This window comes from Eleutherodactylus coqui, unplaced genomic scaffold, assembly GCF_035609145.1.
Source record: "Eleutherodactylus coqui strain aEleCoq1 unplaced genomic scaffold, aEleCoq1.hap1 HAP1_SCAFFOLD_195, whole genome shotgun sequence".
NCBI lineage: Eukaryota > Metazoa > Chordata > Amphibia > Anura > Eleutherodactylidae > Eleutherodactylus > Eleutherodactylus coqui.
This window is the reverse complement of record NW_027102227.1, coordinates 152,793-171,270: the sequence shown is the minus strand read 5'-3', so window position 1 is coordinate 171,270 and position 18,478 is coordinate 152,793. Positions and strand designations below refer to the sequence as shown.

The 18,478-nt window shown below is 56.8% G+C and overlaps 90 pseudogenes; all 90 read right to left on the bottom strand.

Annotated features, from left to right (window-relative positions):
• Positions 1–224: 224 nt before the first annotated feature.
• On the bottom strand, positions 225–343 carry LOC136600910 (5S ribosomal RNA; annotated as a pseudogene).
• An 80-nt stretch (positions 344–423) lies between these two features.
• LOC136600909 (5S ribosomal RNA) lies at positions 424–542 on the bottom strand (annotated as a pseudogene).
• Positions 543–622: 80 nt separating this feature from the next.
• LOC136600094 (5S ribosomal RNA) lies at positions 623–741 on the bottom strand (annotated as a pseudogene).
• An 80-nt stretch (positions 742–821) lies between these two features.
• Positions 822–940, bottom strand: LOC136600907 (5S ribosomal RNA; annotated as a pseudogene).
• Positions 941–1,020: 80 nt separating this feature from the next.
• Positions 1,021–1,139, bottom strand: LOC136600906 (5S ribosomal RNA; annotated as a pseudogene).
• Positions 1,140–1,219: 80 nt separating this feature from the next.
• Positions 1,220–1,338, bottom strand: LOC136600905 (5S ribosomal RNA; annotated as a pseudogene).
• Positions 1,339–1,418: 80 nt separating this feature from the next.
• On the bottom strand, positions 1,419–1,537 carry LOC136600421 (5S ribosomal RNA; annotated as a pseudogene).
• An 80-nt stretch (positions 1,538–1,617) lies between these two features.
• LOC136600223 (5S ribosomal RNA) lies at positions 1,618–1,736 on the bottom strand (annotated as a pseudogene).
• Positions 1,737–2,015: 279 nt separating this feature from the next.
• On the bottom strand, positions 2,016–2,134 carry LOC136600109 (5S ribosomal RNA; annotated as a pseudogene).
• Positions 2,135–2,214: 80 nt separating this feature from the next.
• On the bottom strand, positions 2,215–2,333 carry LOC136599945 (5S ribosomal RNA; annotated as a pseudogene).
• An 80-nt stretch (positions 2,334–2,413) lies between these two features.
• LOC136600904 (5S ribosomal RNA) lies at positions 2,414–2,532 on the bottom strand (annotated as a pseudogene).
• An 80-nt stretch (positions 2,533–2,612) lies between these two features.
• On the bottom strand, positions 2,613–2,731 carry LOC136600903 (5S ribosomal RNA; annotated as a pseudogene).
• An 80-nt stretch (positions 2,732–2,811) lies between these two features.
• LOC136600340 (5S ribosomal RNA) lies at positions 2,812–2,930 on the bottom strand (annotated as a pseudogene).
• Positions 2,931–3,010: 80 nt separating this feature from the next.
• LOC136600900 (5S ribosomal RNA) lies at positions 3,011–3,129 on the bottom strand (annotated as a pseudogene).
• An 80-nt stretch (positions 3,130–3,209) lies between these two features.
• Positions 3,210–3,328, bottom strand: LOC136600899 (5S ribosomal RNA; annotated as a pseudogene).
• Positions 3,329–3,408: 80 nt separating this feature from the next.
• On the bottom strand, positions 3,409–3,527 carry LOC136600898 (5S ribosomal RNA; annotated as a pseudogene).
• Positions 3,528–3,607: 80 nt separating this feature from the next.
• LOC136600222 (5S ribosomal RNA) lies at positions 3,608–3,726 on the bottom strand (annotated as a pseudogene).
• Positions 3,727–3,806: 80 nt separating this feature from the next.
• Positions 3,807–3,925, bottom strand: LOC136600439 (5S ribosomal RNA; annotated as a pseudogene).
• Positions 3,926–4,005: 80 nt separating this feature from the next.
• On the bottom strand, positions 4,006–4,124 carry LOC136600897 (5S ribosomal RNA; annotated as a pseudogene).
• Positions 4,125–4,204: 80 nt separating this feature from the next.
• LOC136600896 (5S ribosomal RNA) lies at positions 4,205–4,323 on the bottom strand (annotated as a pseudogene).
• Positions 4,324–4,403: 80 nt separating this feature from the next.
• On the bottom strand, positions 4,404–4,522 carry LOC136600894 (5S ribosomal RNA; annotated as a pseudogene).
• Positions 4,523–4,602: 80 nt separating this feature from the next.
• Positions 4,603–4,721, bottom strand: LOC136600221 (5S ribosomal RNA; annotated as a pseudogene).
• Positions 4,722–4,801: 80 nt separating this feature from the next.
• On the bottom strand, positions 4,802–4,920 carry LOC136600092 (5S ribosomal RNA; annotated as a pseudogene).
• An 80-nt stretch (positions 4,921–5,000) lies between these two features.
• On the bottom strand, positions 5,001–5,119 carry LOC136600437 (5S ribosomal RNA; annotated as a pseudogene).
• Positions 5,120–5,199: 80 nt separating this feature from the next.
• LOC136600893 (5S ribosomal RNA) lies at positions 5,200–5,318 on the bottom strand (annotated as a pseudogene).
• An 80-nt stretch (positions 5,319–5,398) lies between these two features.
• LOC136600892 (5S ribosomal RNA) lies at positions 5,399–5,517 on the bottom strand (annotated as a pseudogene).
• An 80-nt stretch (positions 5,518–5,597) lies between these two features.
• LOC136600891 (5S ribosomal RNA) lies at positions 5,598–5,716 on the bottom strand (annotated as a pseudogene).
• An 80-nt stretch (positions 5,717–5,796) lies between these two features.
• On the bottom strand, positions 5,797–5,915 carry LOC136600889 (5S ribosomal RNA; annotated as a pseudogene).
• An 80-nt stretch (positions 5,916–5,995) lies between these two features.
• LOC136600888 (5S ribosomal RNA) lies at positions 5,996–6,114 on the bottom strand (annotated as a pseudogene).
• Positions 6,115–6,194: 80 nt separating this feature from the next.
• LOC136600887 (5S ribosomal RNA) lies at positions 6,195–6,313 on the bottom strand (annotated as a pseudogene).
• Positions 6,314–6,393: 80 nt separating this feature from the next.
• LOC136600886 (5S ribosomal RNA) lies at positions 6,394–6,512 on the bottom strand (annotated as a pseudogene).
• An 80-nt stretch (positions 6,513–6,592) lies between these two features.
• Positions 6,593–6,711, bottom strand: LOC136600337 (5S ribosomal RNA; annotated as a pseudogene).
• An 80-nt stretch (positions 6,712–6,791) lies between these two features.
• On the bottom strand, positions 6,792–6,910 carry LOC136600885 (5S ribosomal RNA; annotated as a pseudogene).
• An 80-nt stretch (positions 6,911–6,990) lies between these two features.
• Positions 6,991–7,109, bottom strand: LOC136600435 (5S ribosomal RNA; annotated as a pseudogene).
• An 80-nt stretch (positions 7,110–7,189) lies between these two features.
• LOC136600884 (5S ribosomal RNA) lies at positions 7,190–7,308 on the bottom strand (annotated as a pseudogene).
• An 80-nt stretch (positions 7,309–7,388) lies between these two features.
• Positions 7,389–7,507, bottom strand: LOC136600882 (5S ribosomal RNA; annotated as a pseudogene).
• An 80-nt stretch (positions 7,508–7,587) lies between these two features.
• On the bottom strand, positions 7,588–7,706 carry LOC136600881 (5S ribosomal RNA; annotated as a pseudogene).
• An 80-nt stretch (positions 7,707–7,786) lies between these two features.
• Positions 7,787–7,905, bottom strand: LOC136600880 (5S ribosomal RNA; annotated as a pseudogene).
• An 80-nt stretch (positions 7,906–7,985) lies between these two features.
• Positions 7,986–8,104, bottom strand: LOC136600348 (5S ribosomal RNA; annotated as a pseudogene).
• Positions 8,105–8,184: 80 nt separating this feature from the next.
• Positions 8,185–8,303, bottom strand: LOC136600878 (5S ribosomal RNA; annotated as a pseudogene).
• Positions 8,304–8,383: 80 nt separating this feature from the next.
• Positions 8,384–8,502, bottom strand: LOC136600877 (5S ribosomal RNA; annotated as a pseudogene).
• Positions 8,503–8,582: 80 nt separating this feature from the next.
• LOC136600876 (5S ribosomal RNA) lies at positions 8,583–8,701 on the bottom strand (annotated as a pseudogene).
• Positions 8,702–8,781: 80 nt separating this feature from the next.
• LOC136600875 (5S ribosomal RNA) lies at positions 8,782–8,900 on the bottom strand (annotated as a pseudogene).
• Positions 8,901–8,980: 80 nt separating this feature from the next.
• On the bottom strand, positions 8,981–9,099 carry LOC136600874 (5S ribosomal RNA; annotated as a pseudogene).
• Positions 9,100–9,179: 80 nt separating this feature from the next.
• LOC136600336 (5S ribosomal RNA) lies at positions 9,180–9,298 on the bottom strand (annotated as a pseudogene).
• An 80-nt stretch (positions 9,299–9,378) lies between these two features.
• LOC136600873 (5S ribosomal RNA) lies at positions 9,379–9,497 on the bottom strand (annotated as a pseudogene).
• Positions 9,498–9,577: 80 nt separating this feature from the next.
• Positions 9,578–9,696, bottom strand: LOC136600434 (5S ribosomal RNA; annotated as a pseudogene).
• An 80-nt stretch (positions 9,697–9,776) lies between these two features.
• On the bottom strand, positions 9,777–9,895 carry LOC136600872 (5S ribosomal RNA; annotated as a pseudogene).
• Positions 9,896–9,975: 80 nt separating this feature from the next.
• Positions 9,976–10,094, bottom strand: LOC136600870 (5S ribosomal RNA; annotated as a pseudogene).
• Positions 10,095–10,174: 80 nt separating this feature from the next.
• On the bottom strand, positions 10,175–10,293 carry LOC136600347 (5S ribosomal RNA; annotated as a pseudogene).
• An 80-nt stretch (positions 10,294–10,373) lies between these two features.
• On the bottom strand, positions 10,374–10,492 carry LOC136600869 (5S ribosomal RNA; annotated as a pseudogene).
• An 80-nt stretch (positions 10,493–10,572) lies between these two features.
• Positions 10,573–10,691, bottom strand: LOC136600867 (5S ribosomal RNA; annotated as a pseudogene).
• An 80-nt stretch (positions 10,692–10,771) lies between these two features.
• LOC136600049 (5S ribosomal RNA) lies at positions 10,772–10,890 on the bottom strand (annotated as a pseudogene).
• Positions 10,891–10,970: 80 nt separating this feature from the next.
• On the bottom strand, positions 10,971–11,089 carry LOC136600866 (5S ribosomal RNA; annotated as a pseudogene).
• Positions 11,090–11,169: 80 nt separating this feature from the next.
• Positions 11,170–11,288, bottom strand: LOC136600368 (5S ribosomal RNA; annotated as a pseudogene).
• Positions 11,289–11,368: 80 nt separating this feature from the next.
• LOC136600865 (5S ribosomal RNA) lies at positions 11,369–11,487 on the bottom strand (annotated as a pseudogene).
• Positions 11,488–11,567: 80 nt separating this feature from the next.
• Positions 11,568–11,686, bottom strand: LOC136600864 (5S ribosomal RNA; annotated as a pseudogene).
• An 80-nt stretch (positions 11,687–11,766) lies between these two features.
• On the bottom strand, positions 11,767–11,885 carry LOC136599905 (5S ribosomal RNA; annotated as a pseudogene).
• Positions 11,886–11,965: 80 nt separating this feature from the next.
• LOC136600863 (5S ribosomal RNA) lies at positions 11,966–12,084 on the bottom strand (annotated as a pseudogene).
• Positions 12,085–12,164: 80 nt separating this feature from the next.
• Positions 12,165–12,283, bottom strand: LOC136600862 (5S ribosomal RNA; annotated as a pseudogene).
• Positions 12,284–12,363: 80 nt separating this feature from the next.
• LOC136600220 (5S ribosomal RNA) lies at positions 12,364–12,482 on the bottom strand (annotated as a pseudogene).
• Positions 12,483–12,562: 80 nt separating this feature from the next.
• On the bottom strand, positions 12,563–12,681 carry LOC136600410 (5S ribosomal RNA; annotated as a pseudogene).
• Positions 12,682–12,761: 80 nt separating this feature from the next.
• LOC136600861 (5S ribosomal RNA) lies at positions 12,762–12,880 on the bottom strand (annotated as a pseudogene).
• An 83-nt stretch (positions 12,881–12,963) lies between these two features.
• LOC136600860 (5S ribosomal RNA) lies at positions 12,964–13,082 on the bottom strand (annotated as a pseudogene).
• An 80-nt stretch (positions 13,083–13,162) lies between these two features.
• LOC136599928 (5S ribosomal RNA) lies at positions 13,163–13,281 on the bottom strand (annotated as a pseudogene).
• An 80-nt stretch (positions 13,282–13,361) lies between these two features.
• Positions 13,362–13,480, bottom strand: LOC136600858 (5S ribosomal RNA; annotated as a pseudogene).
• Positions 13,481–13,560: 80 nt separating this feature from the next.
• Positions 13,561–13,679, bottom strand: LOC136599958 (5S ribosomal RNA; annotated as a pseudogene).
• Positions 13,680–13,759: 80 nt separating this feature from the next.
• LOC136599946 (5S ribosomal RNA) lies at positions 13,760–13,878 on the bottom strand (annotated as a pseudogene).
• Positions 13,879–13,958: 80 nt separating this feature from the next.
• LOC136600164 (5S ribosomal RNA) lies at positions 13,959–14,077 on the bottom strand (annotated as a pseudogene).
• An 80-nt stretch (positions 14,078–14,157) lies between these two features.
• LOC136599933 (5S ribosomal RNA) lies at positions 14,158–14,276 on the bottom strand (annotated as a pseudogene).
• Positions 14,277–14,356: 80 nt separating this feature from the next.
• On the bottom strand, positions 14,357–14,475 carry LOC136600856 (5S ribosomal RNA; annotated as a pseudogene).
• An 80-nt stretch (positions 14,476–14,555) lies between these two features.
• On the bottom strand, positions 14,556–14,674 carry LOC136600855 (5S ribosomal RNA; annotated as a pseudogene).
• A 279-nt stretch (positions 14,675–14,953) lies between these two features.
• On the bottom strand, positions 14,954–15,072 carry LOC136600396 (5S ribosomal RNA; annotated as a pseudogene).
• An 80-nt stretch (positions 15,073–15,152) lies between these two features.
• LOC136600358 (5S ribosomal RNA) lies at positions 15,153–15,271 on the bottom strand (annotated as a pseudogene).
• Positions 15,272–15,351: 80 nt separating this feature from the next.
• On the bottom strand, positions 15,352–15,470 carry LOC136600321 (5S ribosomal RNA; annotated as a pseudogene).
• Positions 15,471–15,550: 80 nt separating this feature from the next.
• On the bottom strand, positions 15,551–15,669 carry LOC136600219 (5S ribosomal RNA; annotated as a pseudogene).
• Positions 15,670–15,749: 80 nt separating this feature from the next.
• Positions 15,750–15,868, bottom strand: LOC136600218 (5S ribosomal RNA; annotated as a pseudogene).
• An 80-nt stretch (positions 15,869–15,948) lies between these two features.
• LOC136600854 (5S ribosomal RNA) lies at positions 15,949–16,067 on the bottom strand (annotated as a pseudogene).
• An 80-nt stretch (positions 16,068–16,147) lies between these two features.
• On the bottom strand, positions 16,148–16,266 carry LOC136600853 (5S ribosomal RNA; annotated as a pseudogene).
• Positions 16,267–16,346: 80 nt separating this feature from the next.
• LOC136600316 (5S ribosomal RNA) lies at positions 16,347–16,465 on the bottom strand (annotated as a pseudogene).
• Positions 16,466–16,545: 80 nt separating this feature from the next.
• On the bottom strand, positions 16,546–16,664 carry LOC136600163 (5S ribosomal RNA; annotated as a pseudogene).
• Positions 16,665–16,744: 80 nt separating this feature from the next.
• Positions 16,745–16,863, bottom strand: LOC136600852 (5S ribosomal RNA; annotated as a pseudogene).
• Positions 16,864–16,943: 80 nt separating this feature from the next.
• On the bottom strand, positions 16,944–17,062 carry LOC136600851 (5S ribosomal RNA; annotated as a pseudogene).
• An 80-nt stretch (positions 17,063–17,142) lies between these two features.
• On the bottom strand, positions 17,143–17,261 carry LOC136600048 (5S ribosomal RNA; annotated as a pseudogene).
• Positions 17,262–17,341: 80 nt separating this feature from the next.
• On the bottom strand, positions 17,342–17,460 carry LOC136600850 (5S ribosomal RNA; annotated as a pseudogene).
• An 80-nt stretch (positions 17,461–17,540) lies between these two features.
• On the bottom strand, positions 17,541–17,659 carry LOC136600849 (5S ribosomal RNA; annotated as a pseudogene).
• An 80-nt stretch (positions 17,660–17,739) lies between these two features.
• On the bottom strand, positions 17,740–17,858 carry LOC136600848 (5S ribosomal RNA; annotated as a pseudogene).
• Positions 17,859–17,938: 80 nt separating this feature from the next.
• On the bottom strand, positions 17,939–18,057 carry LOC136599921 (5S ribosomal RNA; annotated as a pseudogene).
• An 80-nt stretch (positions 18,058–18,137) lies between these two features.
• Positions 18,138–18,256, bottom strand: LOC136600845 (5S ribosomal RNA; annotated as a pseudogene).
• Positions 18,257–18,336: 80 nt separating this feature from the next.
• Positions 18,337–18,455, bottom strand: LOC136600216 (5S ribosomal RNA; annotated as a pseudogene).
• Between the last annotated feature and the right edge of the window lie 23 nt (positions 18,456–18,478).

Sequence of the window (18,478 nt, the reverse complement as noted above, 5' to 3'; positions counted from 1 at the left end):
AAAGAAACCTACTCACGGCCTTAAAAGTCAACGGGACCTGGGATTCCCAGCCGGTCACCCATACTGGTACTTGCCAGGCCGCAAGCTGGCTGGCGGCCGCGATCTGACGAGTGCAGGCACATTCAGCTTAGAATGCCCGTTGACAGCTCCTCCTCCTTTCCTATGGGCTTTCTGCAGTGCGAACGCACCTCCGAAAAGGAAAGAAACCTACTCACGGCCTTAAAAGTCAACGGGACCTGGGATTCCCAGCCGGTCACCCATACTGGTACTTGCCAGGCCTCAAGCTGGCTGGCGGCCGCGATCTGACGAGAGCAGGCACATTCAGCTTAGAATGCCCGTTGACAGCTCCTCCTCCTTTCCTATGGGCTTTCTGCAGTGCGAACGCACCTCCGAAAAGGAAAGAAACCTACTCACGGCCTTAAAAGTCAACGGGACCTGGGATTCCCAGCCGGTCACCCATACTGGTACTTGCCAGGCCTCAAGCTGGCTGGCGGCCGCGATCTGACGAGAGCAGGCACATTCAGCTTAGAATGCCCGTTGACAGCTCCTCCTCCTTTCCTATGGGCTTTCTGCAGTGCGAACGCACCTCCGAAAAGGAAAGAAATCTACTCACGGCCTTAAAAGTCAACGGGACCTGGGATTCCCAGCCGGTCACCCATACTGGTACTTGCCAGGCCTCAAGCTGGCTGGCGGCCGCGATCTGACGAGAGCAGGCACATTCAGCTTAGAATGTCCGTTGACAGCTCCTCCTCCTTTCCTATGGGCTTTCTGCAGTGCGAACGCACCTCCGAAAAGGAAAGAAACCTACTCACGGCCTTAAAAGTCAACGGGACCTGGGATTCCCAGCCGGTCACCCATACTGGTACTTGCCAGGCCTCAAGCTGGCTGGCGGCCGCGATCTGACGAGAGCAGGCACATTCAGCTTAGAATGCCCGTTGACAGCTCCTCCTCCTTTCCTATGGGCTTTCTGCAGTGCGAACGCACCTCCGAAAAGGAAAGCAACCTACTCACGGCCTTAAAAGTCAACGGGACCTGGGATTCCCAGCCGGTCACCCATACTGGTACTTGCCAGGCCTCAAGCTGGCTGGCGGCCGCGATCTGACGAGAGCAGGCACATTCAGCTTAGAATGCCCGTTGACAGCTCCTCCTCCTTTCCTATGGGCTTTCTGCAGTGCGAACGCACCTCCGAAAAGGAAAGAAATCTACTCACGGCCTTAAAAGTCAACGGGACCTGGGATTCCCAGCCGGTCACCCATACTGGTACTTGCCAGGCCTCAAGCTGGCTGGCGGCCGCGATCTGACGAGAGCAGGCACATTCAGCTTAGAATGCCCGTTGACAGCTCCTCCTCCTTTCCTATGGGCTTTCTGCAGTGCGAACGCACTTCCGAAAAGGAATGAAACCTACTCACGGCCTTAAAAGTCAACGGGACCTGGGAATCCCAGCCGGTCACCCATACTGGTACTTGCCAGGCCTCAAGCTGGCTGGCGGCCGCGATCTGACGAGAGCAGGCACATTCAGCTTAGAATGCCCGTTGACAGCTCCGCCTCCTTTCCTATGGGCTTTCTGCAGTGCGAACGCACCTCCGAAAAGGAAAGAAACCTACTCACGGCCTTAAAAGTCAACGGGACCTGGGATTCCCAGCCGGTCACCCATACTGGTACTTGCCAGGCCTCAAGCTGGCTGGCGGCCGCAATCTGACGAGAGCAGGCACATTCAGCTTAGAATGCCCGTTGACAGCTCCTCCTCCTTTCCTATGGGCTTTCTGCAGTGCGAACGCACCTCCGAAAAGGAAAGAAACCTACTCACGGCCTTAAAAGTCAACGGGACATGGGATTCCCAGCCGGTCACCCATACTGGTACTTGCCAGGCCTCAAGCTGGCTGGCGGCCGCGATCTGACGAAAGCAGGCACATTCAGCTTAGAATGCCCGTTGACAGCTCCTCCTCCTTTCCTATGGGCTTTCTGCAGTGCGAACGCACCTCCGAAAAGGAAAGCAACCTACTCACGGCCTTAAAAGTCAACGGGACCTGGGATTCCCAGCCGGTCAACCATACTGGTACTTGCCAGGCCTCAAGCTGGCTGGCGGCCGCGATCTGACGAGAGCAGGCACATTCAGCTTAGAATGCCCGTTGACAGCTCCTCCTCCTTTCCTATGGGCTTTCTGCAGTGCGAACGCACCTCCGAAAAGGAAAGAAACCTACTCACGGCCTTAAAAGTCAACGGGACCTGGGATTCCCAGCCGGTCACCCATACTGGTACTTGCCAGGCCTCAAGCTGGCTGGCGGCCGCGATCTGACGAGAGCAGGCACATACAGCTTAGAATGCCCGTTGACAGCGCCTCCTCCTTTCCTATGGGCTTTCTGCAGTGCGAACGCACCTCCGAAAAGGAAAGCAACCTGCTCACGGCCTTAAAAGTCAACGGGACCTGGGATTCCCAGCCGGTCACCCATACTGGTACTTGCCAGGCCTCAAGCTGGCTGGCGGCCGCGATCTGACGAGAGCAGGCACATTCAGCTTAGAATGCCCGTTGACAGCTCCTCCTCCTTTCCTATGGGCTTTCTGCAGTGCGAACGCACCTCCGAAAAGGAAAGAAACCTACTCACGGCCTTAAAAGTCAACGGGACCTGGGATTCCCAGCCGGTCACCCATACTGGTACTTGCCAGGCCTCAAGCTGGCTGGCGGCCGCGATCTGACGAGAGCAGGCACATTCAGCTTAGAATGCCCGTTGACAGCTCCGCCTCCTTTCCTATGGGCTTTCTGCAGTGCGAACGCACCTCCGAAAAGGAAAGAAACCTACTCACGGCCTTAAAAGTCAACGGGACCTGGGATTCCCAACCGGTCACCCATACTGGTACTTGCCAGGCCTCAAGCTGGCTGGCGGCCGCAATCTGACGAGAGCAGGCACATTCAGCTTAGAATGCCCGTTGACAGCTCCTCCTCCTTTCCTATGGGCTTTCTGCAGTGCGAACGCACCTCCGAAAAGGAAAGAAACCTACTCACGGCCTTAAAAGTCAACGGGACCTGGGATTCCCAGCCGGTCACCCATACTGGTACTTGCCAGGCCTCAAGCTGGCTGGCGGCCGCGATCTGACGAGAGCAGGCACATTCAGCTTAGAATGCCCGTTGACAGCTCCTCCTCCTTTCCTATGGGCTTTCTGCAGTGCGAACGCACCTCCGAAAAGGAAAGAAATCTACTCACGGCCTTAAAAGTCAACGGGACCTGGGATTCCCAGCCGGTCACCCATACTGGTACTTGCCAGGCCTCAAGCTGGCTGGCGGCCGCGATCTGACGAGAGCAGGCACATTCAGCTTAGAATGCCCGTTGACAGCTCCTCCTCCTTTCCTATGGGCTTTCTGCAGTGCGAACGCACTTCCGAAAAGGAATGAAACCTACTCACGGCCTTAAAAGTCAACGGGACCTGGGATTCCCAGCCGGTCACCCATACTGGTACTTGCCAGGCCTCAAGCTGGCTGGCGGCCGCGATCTGACGAGAGCAGGCACATTCAGCTTAGAATGCCCGTTGACAGCTCCGCCTCCTTTCCTATGGGCTTTCTGCAGTGCGAACGCACCTCCGAAAAGGAAAGAAACCTACTCACGGCCTTAAAAGTCAACGGGACCTGGGATTCCCAGCCGGTCACCCATACTGGTACTTGCCAGGCCTCAAGCTGGCTGGCGGCCGCAATCTGACGAGAGCAGGCACATTCAGCTTAGAATGCCCGTTGACAGCTCCTCCTCCTTTCCTATGGGCTTTCTGCAGTGCGAACGCACCTCCGAAAAGGAAAGCAACCTACTCACGGCCTTAAAAGTCAACGGGACCTGGGATTCCCAGCCGCTCACCCATACTGGTACTTGCCAGGCCTCAAGCTGGCTGGCGGCCGCGATCTGACGAGAGCAGGCACATTCAGCTTAGAATGCCCGTTGACAGCTCCTCCTCCTTTCCTATGGGCTTTCTGCAGTGCGAACGCACCTCCGAAAAGGAAAGCAACCTACTCACGGCCTTAAAAGTCAACGGGACCTGGGATTCCCAGCCGGTCACCCATACTGGTACTTGCCAGGCCTCAAGCTGGCTGGCGGCCGCGATCTGACGAGAGCAGGCACATTCAGCTTAGAATGCCCGTTGACAGCTCCTCCTCCTTTCCTATGGGCTTTCTGCAGTGCGAACGCACCTCCGAAAAGGAAAGAAATCTACTCACGGCCTTAAAAGTCAACGGGACCTGGGATTCCCAGCCGGTCACCCATACTGGTACTTGCCAGGCCTCAAGCTGGCTGGCGGCCGCGATCTGACGAGAGCAGGCACATTCAGCTTAGAATGCCCGTTGACAGCCCCTCCTCCTTTCCTATGGGCTTTCTGCAGTGCGAACGCACTTCCGAAAAGGAATGAAACCTACTTACGGCCTTAAAAGTCAACGGGACCTGGGATTCCCAGCCGGTCACCCATACTGGTACTTGCCAGGCCTCAAGCTGGCTGGCGGCCGCGATCTGACGAGAGCAGGCACATTCAGCTTAGAATGCCCGTTGACAGCTCCGCCTCCTTTCCTATGGGCTTTCTGCAGTGCGAACGCACCTCCGAAAAGGAAAGAAACCTACTCACGGCCTTAAAAGTCAACGGGACCTGGGATTCCCAGCCGGTCACCCATACTGGTACTTGCCAGGCCTCAAGCTGGCTGGCGGCCGCAATCTGACGAGAGCAGGCACATTCAGCTTAGAATGCCCGTTGACAGCTCCTCCTCCTTTCCTATGGGCTTTCTGCAGTGCGAACGCACCTCCGAAAAGGAAAGCAACCTACTCACGGCCTTAAAAGTCAACGGGACCTGGGATTCCCAGCCGGTCACCCATACTGGTACTTGCCAGGCCTCAAGCTGGCTGGCGGCCGCGATCTGACGAAAGCAGGCACATTCAGCTTAGAATGCCCGTTGACAGCTCCTCCTCCTTTCCTATGGGCTTTCTGCAGTGCGAACGCACCTCCGAAAAGGAAAGCAACCTACTCACGGCCTTAAAAGTCAACGGGACCTGGGATTCCCAGCCGCTCACCCATACTGGTACTTGCCAGGCCTCAAGCTGGCTGGCGGCCGCGATCTGACGAGAGCAGGCACATTCAGCTTAGAATGCCCGTTGACAGCTCCTCCTCCTTTCCTATGGGCTTTCTGCAGTGCGAACGCACCTCCGAAAAGGAAAGCAACCTACTCACGGCCTTAAAAGTCAACGGGACCTGGGATTCCCAGCCGGTCACCCATACTGGTACTTGCCAGGCCTCAAGCTGGCTGGCGGCCGCGATCTGACGAGAGCAGGCACATTCAGCTTAGAATGCCCGTTGACAGCTCCTCCTCCTTTCCTATGGGCTTTCTGCAGTGCGAACGCACCTCCGAAAAGGAAAGCAACCTACTCACGGCCTTAAAAGTCAACGGGACCTGGGATTCCCAGCCGGTCACCCATACTGGTACTTGCCAGGCCTCAAGCTGGCTGGCGGCCGCGATCTGACGAGAGCAGGCACATTCAGCTTAGAATGCCCGTTGACAGCTCCTCCTCCTTTCCTATGGGCTTTCTGCAGTGCGAACGCACCTCCGAAAAGGAAAGAAATCTACTCACGGCCTTAAAAGTCAACGGGACCTGGGATTCCCAGCCGGTCACCCATACTGGTACTTGCCAGGCCTCAAGCTGGCTGGCGGCCGCGATCTGACGAGAGCAGGCACATTCAGCTTAGAATGCCCGTTGACAGCTCCTCCTCCTTTCCTATGGGCTTTCTGCAGTGCGAACGCACCTCCGAAAAGGAAAAAAACCTACTCACGGCCTTAAAAGTCAACGGGACCTGGGATTCCCAGCCGGTCACCCATACTGGTACTTGCCAGGCCTCAAGCTGGCTGGCGGCCGCGATCTGACGAGAGCAGGCACATTCAGCTTAGAATGCCCGTTGACAGCTCCTCCTCCTTTCCTATGGGCTTTCTGCAGTGCGAACGCACCTCCGAAAAGGAAAGCAACCTGCTCACGGCCTTAAAAGTCAACGGGACCTGGGATTCCCAGCCGGTCACCCATACTGGTACTTGCCAGGCCTCAAGCTGGCTGGCGGCCGCGATCTGACGAGAGCAGGCACATTCAGCTTAGAATGCCCGTTGACAGCGCCTCCTCCTTTCCTATGGGCTTTCTGCAGTGCGAACGCACCTCCGAAAAGGAAAGCAACCTGCTCACGGCCTTAAAAGTCAACGGGACCTGGGATTCCCAGCCGGTCACCCATACTGGTACTTGCCAGGCCTCAAGCTGGCTGGCGGCCGCGATCTGACGAGAGCAGGCACATTCAGCTTAGAATGCCCGTTGACAGCTCCTCCTCCTTTCCTATGGGCTTTCTGCAGTGCGAACGCACCTCCGAAAAGGAAAGAAACCTACTCACGGCCTTAAAAGTCAACGGGACCTGGGATTCCCAGCCGGTCACCCATACTGGTACTTGCCAGGCCTCAAGCTGGCTGGCGGCCGCGATCTGACGAGAGCAGGCACATTCAGCTTAGAATGCCCGTTGACAGCTCCGCCTCCTTTCCTATGGGCTTTCTGCAGTGCGAACGCACCTCCGAAAAGGAAAGAAACCTACTCACGGCCTTAAAAGTCAACGGGACCTGGGATTCCCAACCGGTCACCCATACTGGTACTTGCCAGGCCTCAAGCTGGCTGGCGGCCGCAATCTGACGAGAGCAGGCACATTCAGCTTAGAATGCCCGTTGACAGCTCCTCCTCCTTTCCTATGGGCTTTCTGCAGTGCGAACGCACCTCCGAAAAGGAAAGAAACCTACTCACGGCCTTAAAAGTCAACGGGACCTGGGATTCCCAGCCGGTCACCCATACTGGTACTTGCCAGGCCTCAAGCTGGCTGGCGGCCGCGATCTGACGAGAGCAGGCACATTCAGCTTAGAATGCCCGTTGACATCTCCTCCTCCTTTCCTATGGGCTTTCTGCAGTGCGAACGCACCTCCGAAAAGGAAAGCAACCTACTCACGGCCTTAAAAGTCAACGGGACCTGGGATTCCCAGCCGCTCACCCATACTGGTACTTGCCAGGCCTCAAGCTGGCTGGCGGCCGCGATCTGACGAGAGCAGGCACATTCAGCTTAGAATGCCCGTTGACAGCTCCTCCTCCTTTCCTATGGGCTTTCTGCAGTGCGAACGCACCTCCGAAAAGGAAAGAAACCTACTCACGGCCTTAAAAGTCAACGGGACCTGGGATTCCCAGCCGGTCACCCATACTGGTACTTGCCAGGCCTCAAGCTGGCTGGCGGCCGCGATCTGACGAGAGCAGGCACATTCAGCTTAGAATGCCCGTTGACAGCTCCTCCTCCTTTCCTATGGGCTTTCTGCAGTGCGAACGCACCTCCGAAAAGGAAAGAAATCTACTCACGGCCTTAAAAGTCAACGGGACCTGGGATTCCCAGCCGGTCACCCATACTGGTACTTGCCAGGCCTCAAGCTGGCTGGCGGCCGCGATCTGACGAGAGCAGGCACATTCAGCTTAGAATGCCCGTTGACAGCTCCTCCTCCTTTCCTATGGGCTTTCTGCAGTGCGAACGCACCTCCGAAAAGGAAAGCAACCTGCTCACGGCCTTAAAAGTCAACGGGACCTGGGATTCCCAGCCGGTCACCCATACTGGTACTTGCCAGGCCTCAAGCTGGCTGGCGGCCGCGATCTGACGAGAGCAGGCACATTCAGCTTAGAATGCCCGTTGACAGCGCCTCCTCCTTTCCTATGGGCTTTCTGCAGTGCGAACGCACCTCCGAAAAGGAAAGCAACCTGCTCACGGCCTTAAAAGTCAACGGGACCTGGGATTCCCAGCCGGTCACCCATACTGGTACTTGCCAGGCCTCAAGCTGGCTGGCGGCCGCGATCTGACGAGAGCAGGCACATTCAGCTTAGAATGCCCGTTGACAGCTCCTCCTCCTTTCCTATGGGCTTTCTGCAGTGCGAACGCACCTCCGAAAAGGAAAGCAACCTACTCACGGCCTTAAAAGTCAACGGGACCTGGGATTCCCAGCCGGTCACCCATACTGGTACTTGCCAGGCCTCAAGCTGGCTGGCGGCCGCGATCTGACGAGAGCAGGCACATTCAGCTTAGAATGCCTGTTGACAGCTCCTCCTCCTTTCCTATGGGCTTTCTGCAGTGCGAACGCACCTCCGAAAAGGAAAGAAACCTACTCACGGCCTTAAAAGTCAACGGGACCTGGGATTCCCAGCCGGTCACCCATACTGGTACTTGCCAGGCCTCAAGCTGGCTGGCGGCCGCGATCTGACGAGAGCAGGCACATTCAGCTTAGAATGCCCGTTGACAGCTCCTCCTCCTTTCCTATGGGCTTTCTGCAGTGCGAACGCACCTCCGAAAAGGAAAGCAACCTACTCACGGCCTTAAAAGTCAACGGGACCTGGGATTCCCAGCCGGTCACCCATACTGGTACTTGCCAGGCCTCAAGCTGGCTGGCGGCCGCGATCTGACGAGAGCAGGCACATTCAGCTTAGAATGCCCGTTGACAGCTCCTCCTCCTTTCCTATGGGCTTTCTGCAGTGCGAACGCACCTCCGAAAAGGAAAGCAACCTGCTCACGGCCTTAAAAGTCAACGGGACCTGGGATTCCCAGCCGGTCACCCATACTGGTACTTGCCAGGCCTCAAGCTGGCTGGCGGCCGCGATCTGACGAGAGCAGGCACATTCAGCTTAGAATGCCCGTTGACAGCGCCTCCTCCTTTCCTATGGGCTTTCTGCAGTGCGAACGCACCTCCGAAAAGGAAAGCAACCTGCTCACGGCCTTAAAAGTCAACGGGACCTGGGATTCCCAGCCGGTCACCCATACTGGTACTTGCCAGGCCTCAAGCTGGCTGGCGGCCGCGATCTGACGAGAGCAGGCACATTCAGCTTAGAATGCCCGTTGACAGCTCCTCCTCCTTTCCTATGGGCTTTCTGCAGTGCGAACGCACCTCCGAAAAGGAAAGAAACCTACTCACGGCCTTAAAAGTCAACGGGACCTGGGATTCCCAGCCGGTCACCCATACTGGTACTTGCCAGGCCTCAAGCTGGCTGGCGGCCGCGATCTGACGAGAGCAGGCACATTCAGCTTAGAATGCCCGTTGACAGCTCCGCCTCCTTTCCTATGGGCTTTCTGCAGTGCGAACGCACCTCCGAAAAGGAAAGAAACCTACTCACGGCCTTAAAAGTCAACGGGACCTGGGATTCCCAACCGGTCACCCATACTGGTACTTGCCAGGCCTCAAGCTGGCTGGCGGCCGCAATCTGACGAGAGCAGGCACATTCAGCTTAGAATGCCCGTTGACAGCTCCTCCTCCTTTCCTATGGGCTTTCTGCAGTGCGAACGCACCTCCGAAAAGGAAAGAAACCTACTCACGGCCTTAAAAGTCAACGGGACCTGGGATTCCCAGCCGGTCACCCATACTGGTACTTGCCAGGCCTCAAGCTGGCTGGCGGCCGCGATCTGACGAGAGCAGGCACATTCAGCTTAGAATGCCCGTTGACATCTCCTCCTCCTTTCCTATGGGCTTTCTGCAGTGCGAACGCACCTCCGAAAAGGAAAGCAACCTACTCACGGCCTTAAAAGTCAACGGGACCTGGGATTCCCAGCCGCTCACCCATACTGGTACTTGCCAGGCCTCAAGCTGGCTGGCGGCCGCGATCTGACGAGAGCAGGCACATTCAGCTTAGAATGCCCGTTGACAGCTCCTCCTCCTTTCCTATGGGCTTTCTGCAGTGCGAACGCACCTCCGAAAAGGAAAGAAACCTACTCACGGCCTTAAAAGTCAACGGGACCTGGGATTCCCAGCCGGTCACCCATACTGGTACTTGCCAGGCCTCAAGCTGGCTGGCGGCCGCGATCTGACGAGAGCAGGCACATTCAGCTTAGAATGCCCGTTGACAGCTCCTCCTCCTTTCCTATGGGCTTTCTGCAGTGCGAACGCACCTCCAAAAAGGAAAGAAACCTACTCACGGCCTTAAAAGTCAACGGGACCTGGGATTCCCAGCCGGTCACCCATACTGGTACTTGCCAGGCCTCAAGCTGGCTGGCGGCCGCGATCTGACGAGAGCAGGCACATTCAGCTTAGAATGCCCGTTGACAGCTCCTCCTCCTTTCCTATGGGCTTTCTGCAGTGCGAACGCACCTCCGAAAAGGAAAGCAACCTACTCACGGCCTTAAAAGTCAACGGGACCTGGGATTCCCAGCCGGTCACCCATACTGGTACTTGCCAGGCCTCAAGCTGGCTGGCGGCCGCGATCTGACGAGAGCAGGCACATTCAGCTTAGAATGCCTGTTGACAGCTCCTCCTCCTTTCCTATGGGCTTTCTGCAGTGCGAACGCACCTCCGAAAAGGAAAGAAACCTACTCACGGCCTTAAAAGTCAACGGGACCTGGGATTCCCAGCCGGTCACCCATACTGGTACTTGCCAGGCCTCAAGCTGGCTGGCGGCCGCGATCTGACGAGAGCAGGCACATTCAGCTTAGAATGCCCGTTGACAGCTCCTCCTCCTTTCCTATGGGCTTTCTGCAGTGCGAACGCACCTCCGAAAAGGAAAGCAACCTACTCACGGCCTTAAAAGTCAACGGGACCTGGGATTCCCAGCCGGTCACCCATACTGGTACTTGCCAGGCCTCAAGCTGGCTGGCGGCCGCGATCTGACGAGAGCAGGCACATTCAGCTTAGAATGCCCGTTGACAGCTCCTCCTCCTTTCCTATGGGCTTTCTGCAGTGCGAACGCACCTCCGAAAAGGAAAGAAACCTACTCACGGCCTTAAAAGTCAACGGGACCTGGGATTCCCAGCCGGTCACCCATACTGGTACTTGCCAGGCCTCAAGCTGGCTGGCGGCCGCGATCTGACGAGAGCAGGCACATTCAGCTTAGAATTCCCGTTGACAGCTCCTCCTCCTTTCCTATGGGCTTTCTGCAGTGCGAACGCACCTCCGAAAAGGAAAGAAACCTACTCACGGCCTTAAAAGTCAACGGGACCTGGGATTCCCAGCCGGTCACCCATACTGGTACTTGCCAGGCCTCAAGCTGGCTGGCGGCCGCGATCTGACGAGAGCAGGCACATTCAGCTTAGAATGCCCGTTGACAGCTCCTCCTCCTTTCCTATGGGCTTTCTGCAGTGCGAACGCACCTCCGAAAAGGAAAGAAACCTACTCACGGCCTTAAAAGTCAACGGGACCTGGGATTCCCAGCCGGTCACCCATACTGGTACTTGCCAGGCCGCAAGCTGGCTGGCAGCCGCGATCTGACGAGAGCAGGCACATTCAGCTTAGAATGCCCGTTGACAGCTCCTCCTCCTTTCCTATGGGCTTTCTGCAGTGCGAACGCACCTCCGAAAAGGAAAGAAACCTACTCACGGCCTTAAAAGTCAACGGGACCTGGGATTCCCAGCCGGTCACCCATACTGGTACTTGCCAGGCCTCAAGCTGGCTGGCGGCCGCGATCTGACGAGAGCAGGCACATTCAGCTTAGAATGCCCGTTGACAGCTCCTCCTCCTTTCCTATGGGCTTTCTGCAGTGCGAACGCACCTCCGAAATGGAAAGAAACCTACTCACGGCCTTAAAAGTCAACGGGACCTGGGATTCCCAGCCGGTCACCCATACTGGTACTTGCCAGGCCTCAAGCTGGCTGGCGGCCGCGATCTGACGAGAGCAGGCACATTCAGCTTAGAATGCCCGTTGACAGCTCCTCCTCCTTTCCTATGGGCTTTCTGCAGTGCGAACGCACCTCCGAAAAGGAAAGCAACCTACTCACGGCCTTAAAAGTCAACGGGACCTGGGATTCCCAGCCGGTCACCCATACTGGTACTTGCCAGGCCTCAAGCTGGCTGGCAGCCGCGATCTGACGAGAGCAGGCACATTCAGCTTAGAATGCCCGTTGACAGCTCCTCCTCCTTTCCTATGGGCTTTCTGCAGTGCGAACGCACCTCCGAAAAGGAAAGAAACCTACTCACGGCCTTAAAAGTCAACGGGACCTGGGATTCCCAGCCGGTCACCCATACTGGTACTTGCCAGGCCTCAAGCTGGCTGGCGGCCGCGATCTGACGAGAGCAGGCACATTCAGCTTAGAATGCCCGTTGACAGCTCCTCCTCCTTTCCTATGGGCTTTCTGCAGTGCGAACGCACTTCCGAAAAGGAAAGAAACCTACTCACGGCCTTAAAAGTCAACGGGACCTGGGATTCCCAGCCGGTCACCCATACTGGTACTTGCCAGGCCTCAAGCTGGCTGGCGGCCGCGATCTGACGAGAGCAGGCACATTCAGCTTAGAATGCCCGTTGACAGCTCCGCCTCCTTTCCTATGGGCTTTCTGCAGTGCGAACGCACCTCCGAAAAGGAAAGAAACCTACTCACGGCCTTAAAAGTCAACGGGACCTGGGATTCCCAGCCGGTCACCCATACTGGTACTTGCCAGGCCTCAAGCTGGCTGGCGGCCGCAATCTGACGAGAGCAGGCACATTCAGCTTAGAATGCCCGTTGACAGCTCCTCCTCCTTTCCTATGGGCTTTCTGCAGTGCGAACGCACCTCCGAAAAGGAAAGAAACCTACTCACGGCCTTAAAAGTCAACGGGACCTGGGATTCCCAGCCGGTCACCCATACTGGTACTTGCCAGGCCTCAAGCTGGCTGGCGGCCGCGATCTGACGAGAGCAGGCACATTCAGCTTAGAATGCCAGTTGACAGCTCCTCCTCCTTTCCTATGGGCTTTCTGCAGTGCGAACGCACCTCCGAAAAGGAAAGCAACCTACTCACGGCCTTAAAAGTCAACGGGACCTGGGATTCCCAGCCGGTCACCCATACTGGTACTTGCCAGGCCTCAAGCTGGCTGGCGGCCGCGATCTGACGAGAGCAGGCACATTCAGCTTAGAATGCCCGTTGACAGCTCCTCCTCCTCCTTTCCTATGGGCTTTCTGCAGTGCGAACGCACCTCCGAAAAGGAAAGAAACCTACTCACGGCCTTAAAAGTCAACGGGACCTGGGATTCCCAGCCGGTCACCCATACTGGTACTTGCCAGGCCTCAAGCTGGCTGGCGGCCGCGATCTGACGAGAGCAGGCACATTCAGCTTAGAATGCCCGTTGACAGCTCCTCCTCCTTTCCTATGGGCTTTCTGCAGTGCGAACGCACCTCCGAAAAGGAAAGAAACCTACTCACGGCCTTAAATGTCAACGGGACCTGGGATTCCCAGCCGGTCACCCATACTGGTACTTGCCAGGCCTCAAGCTGGCTGGCGGCCGCGATCTGACGAGAGCAGGCACATTCAGCTTAGAATGCCCGTTGACAGCTCCTCCTCCTTTCCTATGGGCTTTCTGCAGTGCGAACGCACCTCCGAAAAGGAAAGAAATCTACTCACGGCCTTAAAAGTCAACGGGACCTGGGATTCCCAGCCGGTCACCCATACTGGTACTTGCCAGGCCTCAAGCTGGCTGGCGGCCGCGATCTGACGAGAGCAGGCACATTCAGCTTAGAATGCCCGTTGACAGCTCCTCCTCCTTTCCTATGGGCTTTCTGCAGTGCGAACGCACCTCCGAAAAGGAAAGAAACCTACTCACGGCCTTAAAAGTCAACGGGACCTGGGATTCCCAGCCGGTCACCCATACTGGTACTTGCCAGGCCTCAAGCTGGCTGGCGGCCGCGATCTGACGAGAGCAGGCACATTCAGCTTAGAATGCCCGTTGACAGCTCCTCCTCCTTTCCTATGGGCTTTCTGCAGTGCGAACGCACCTCCGAAAAGGAAAGCAACCTACTCACGGCCTTAAAAGTCAACGGGACCTGGGATTCCCAGCCGGTCACCCATACTGGTACTTGCCAGGCCTCAAGCTGGCTGGCGGCCGCGATCTGACGAGAGCAGGCACATTCAGCTTAGAATGCCCGTTGACAGCTCCTCCTCCTTTCCTATGGGCTTTCTGCAGTGCGAACGCACCTCCGAAAAGGAAAGAAACCTACTCACGGCCTTAAAAGTCAACAGGACCTGGGATACCCAGACGGTCACCCATACTGGTACTTGCCAGGCCTCAAGCTGGCTGGCGGCCGCGATCTGACGAGAGCAGGCACATTCAGCTTAGAATGCCCGTTGACAGCTCCTCCTCCTTTCCTATGGGCTTTCTGCAGTGCGAACGCAAATCCGAAAAGGAAAGAAACCTACTCACGGCCTTAAAAGTCAACGGGACCTGGGATTCCCAGCCGGTCACCCATACTGGTACTTGCCAGGCCTCAAGCTGGCTGGCGGCCGCGATCTGACGAGAGCAGGCACATTCAGCTTAGAATGCCCGTTGACAGCTCCTCCTCCTTTCCTATGGGCTTTCTGCAGTGCGAACGCACCTCCGAAAAGGAAAGAAACCTACTCACGGCCTTAAAAGTCAACGGGACCTGGGATTCCCAGCCGGTCACCCATACTGGTACTTGCCAGGCCTCAAGCTGGCTGGCGGCCGCGATCTGACGAGAGCAGGCACATTCAGCTTAGAATGCCCGTTGACAGCTCCTCCTCCTTTCCTATGGGCTTTCTGCAGTGCGAACGCACCTCCGAAAAGGAAAGAAACCTACTCACGGCCTTAAAAGTCAACGGGACCTGGGATTCCCAGCCGGTCACCCATACTGGTACTTGCCAGGCCTCAAGCTGGCTGGCGGCCGCGATCTGACGAGAGCAGGCACATTCAGCTTAGAATGCCCGTTGACAGCTCCTCCTCCTTTCCTATGGGCTTTCTGCAGTGCGAACGCACCTCCGAAAAGGAAAGCAACCTACTCACGGCCTTAAAAGTCAACGGGACCTGGGATTCCCAGCCAGTCACCCATACTGGTACTTGCCAGGCCTCAAGCCCGCTGGCGGCCGCGATCTGACGAAAGCAGGCACATTCAGCTTAGAATGCCCGTTGACAGCTCCTCCTCCTTTCCTATGGGCTTTCTGCAGTGCGAACGCACCTCCGAAAAGGAAAGAAACCTACTCACGGCCTTAAAAGTCACCGGGACCTGGGATTCCCAGCCGGTCACCCATACTGGTACTTGCCAGGCCTCAAGCTGGCTGGCGGCCGCGATCTGACGAGAGCAGGCACATTCAGCTTAGAATGCCCGTTGACAGCTCCTCCTCCTTTCCTATGGGCTTTCTGCAGTGCGAACGCACCTCCGAAAAGGAAAGAAACCTACTCACGGCCTTAAAAGTCAACGGGACCTGGGATTCCCAGCCGGTCACCCATACTGGTACTTGCCAGGCCTCAAGCTGGCTGGCGGCCGGGATCTGACGAGAGCAGGCACATTCAGCTTAGAATGCCCGTTGACAGCTCCTCCTCCTTTCCTATGGGCTTTCTGCAGTGCGAACGCACCTCCGAAAAGGAAAGAAACCTACTCACGGCCTTAAAAGTCAACGGGACCTGGGATTCCCAGCCGGTCACCCATACTGGTACTTGCCAGGCCGCAAGCTGGCTGGCGGCCGCGATCTGACGAGAGCAGGCACATTCAGCTTAGAATGCCCGTTGACAGCTCCTCCTCCTTTCCTATGGGCTTTCTGCAGTGCGAACGCACCTCCGAAAAGGAAAGAAACCTACTCACGGCCTTAAAAGTCAACGGGACCTGGGATTCCCAGCCGGTCACCCATACTGGTACTTGCCAGGCCTCAAGCTGGCTGGCGGCCGCAATCTGACGAGAGCAGGCACATTCAGCTTAGAATGCCCGTTGACAGCTCCTCCTCCTTTCCTATGGGCTTTCTGCAGTGCGAACGCACCTCCGAAAAGGAAAGCAACCTACTCACGGCCTTAAAAGTCAACGGGACCTGGGATTCCCAGCCGGTCACCCATACTGGTACTTGCCAGGCCTCAAGCTGGCTGGCGGCCGCAATCTGACGAGAGCAGGCACATTCAGCTTAGAATGCCCGTTGACAGCTCCTCCTCCTTTCCTATGGGCTTTCTGCAGTGCGAACGCACCTCCGAAAAGGAAAGAAATCTACTCACGGCCTTAAAAGTCAACGGGACCTGGGATTCCCAGCCGGTCACCCATACTGGTACTTGCCAGGCCTCAAGCTGGCTGGCGGCCGCGATCTGACGAGAGCAGGCACATTCAGCTTAGAATGCCCGTTGACAGCTCCTCCTCCTTTCCTATGGGCTTTCTGCAGTGCGAACGCACCTCCGAAAAGGAAAGAAACCTACTAACGGCCTTAAAAGTCAACGGGACCTGGGATTCCCAGCCGGTCACCCATACTGGTACTTGCCAGGCCTCAAGCTGGCTGGCGGCCGCGATCTGACGAGAGCAGGCACATTCAGCTTAGAATGCCCGTTGACAGCTCCTCCTCCTTTCCTATGGGCTTTCTGCAGTGCGAACGCACCTCCGAAAAGGAAAGCAACCTACTCACGGCCTTAAAAGTCAACGGGACCTGGGATTCCCAGCCGGTCACCCATACTGGTACTTGCCAGGCCTCATGCTGGCTGGCGGCCGCGATCTGACGAGAGCAGGCACATTCAGCTTAGAATGCCCGTTGACAGCTCCTCCTCCTTTCCTATGGGCTTTCTGCAGTGCGAACGCACCTCCGAAAAGGAAAGAAACCTACTCACGGCCTTAAAAGTCAACAGGACCTGGGATACCCAGACGGTCACCCATACTGGTACTTGCCAGGCCTCAAGCTGGCTGGCGGCCGCGATCTGACGAGAGCAGGCACATTCAGCTTAGAATGCCCGTTGACAGCTCCTCCTCCTTTCCTATGGGCTTTCTGCAGTGCGAACGCAAATCCGAAAAGGAAAGAAACCTACTCACGGCCTTAAAAGTCAACGGGACCTGGGATTCCCAGCCGGTCACCCATACTGGTACTTGCCAGGCCTCAAGCTGGCTGGCGGCCGCGATCTGACGAGAGCAGGCACATTCAGCTTAGAATGCCCGTTGACAGCTCCTCCTCCTTTCCTATGGGCTTTCTGCAGTGCGAACGCACCTCCGAAAAGGAAAGAAACCTACTCACGGCCTTAAAAGTCAACGGGACCTGGGATTCCCAGCCGGTCACCCATACTGGTACTTGCCAGGCCTCAAGCTGGCTGGCGGCCGCGATCTGACGAGAGCAGGCACATTCAGCTTAGAATGCCCGTTGACAGCTCCTCCTCCTTTCCTATGGGCTTTCTGCAGTGCGAACGCACCTCCGAAAAGGAAAGAAACCTACTCACGGCCTTAAAAGTCAACGGGACCTGGGATTCCCAGCCGGTCACCCATACTGGTACTTGCCAGGCCTCAAGCTGGCTGGCGGCCGCGATCTGACGAGAGCAGGCACATTCAGCTTAGAATTCCCGTTGACAGCTCCTCCTCCTTTCCTATGGGCTTTCTGCAGTGCGAACGCACCTCCGAAAAGGAAAGAAACCTACTCACGGCCTTAAAAGTCAACGGGACCTGGGATTCCCAGCCGGTCACCCATACTGGTACTTGCCAGGCCTCAAGCTGGCTGGCGGCCGCGATCTGACGAGAGCAGGCACATTCAGCTTAGAATGCCCGTTGACAGCTCCTCCTCCTTTCCTATGGGCTTTCTGCAGTGCGAACGCACCTCCAAAAAGGAAAGAAACCTACTCACGGCCTTAAAAGTCAACGGGACCTGGGATTCCCAGCCGGTCACCCATACTGGTACTTGCCAGGCCTCAAGCTGGCTGGCGGCCGCGATCTGACGAGAGCAGGCACATTCAGCTTAGAATGCCCGTTGACAGCTCCTCCTCCTTTCCTATGGGCTTTCTGCAGTGCGAACGCACCTCCGAAAAGGAAAGCAACCTGCTCACGGCCTTAAAAGTCAACGGGACCTGGGATTCCCAGCCGGTCACCCATACTGGTACTTGCCAGGCCTCAAGCTGGCTGGCGGCCGCGATCTGACGAGAGCAGGCACATTCAGCTTAGAATGCCCGTTGACAGCTCCTCCTCCTTTCCTATGGGCTTTCTGCAGTGCGAACGCACCTCCGAAAAGGAAAGAAACCTACTCACGGCCTTAAAAGTCAACGGGACCTGGGATTCCCAGCCGGTCACCCATACTGGTACTTGCCAGGCCTCAAGCTGGCTGGCGGCCGCGATCTGACGAGAGCAGGCACATTCAGCTTAGAATGCCCGTTGACAGCTCCTCCTCCTTTCCTATGGGCTTTCTGCAGTGCGAACGCACTTCCGAAAAGGAAAGAAGCCTACTCACGGCCTTAAAAGTCAACGGGACCTGGGATTCCCAGCCGGTCACCCATACTGGTACTTGCCAGGCCTCAAGCTGGCTGGCGGCCGCGATCTGACGAGAGCAGGCACATTCAGCTTAGAATGCCCGTTGACAGCTCCGCCTCCTTTCCTATGGGCTTTCTGCAGTGCGAACGCACCTCCGAAAAGGAAAGAAACCTACTCACGGCCTTAAAAGTCAACGGGACCTGGGATTCCCAGCCGGTCACCCATACTGGTACTTGCCAGGCCTCAAGCTGGCTGGCGGCCGCAATCTGACGAGAGCAGGCACATTCAGCTTAGAATGCCCGTTGACAGCTCCTCCTCCTTTCCTATGGG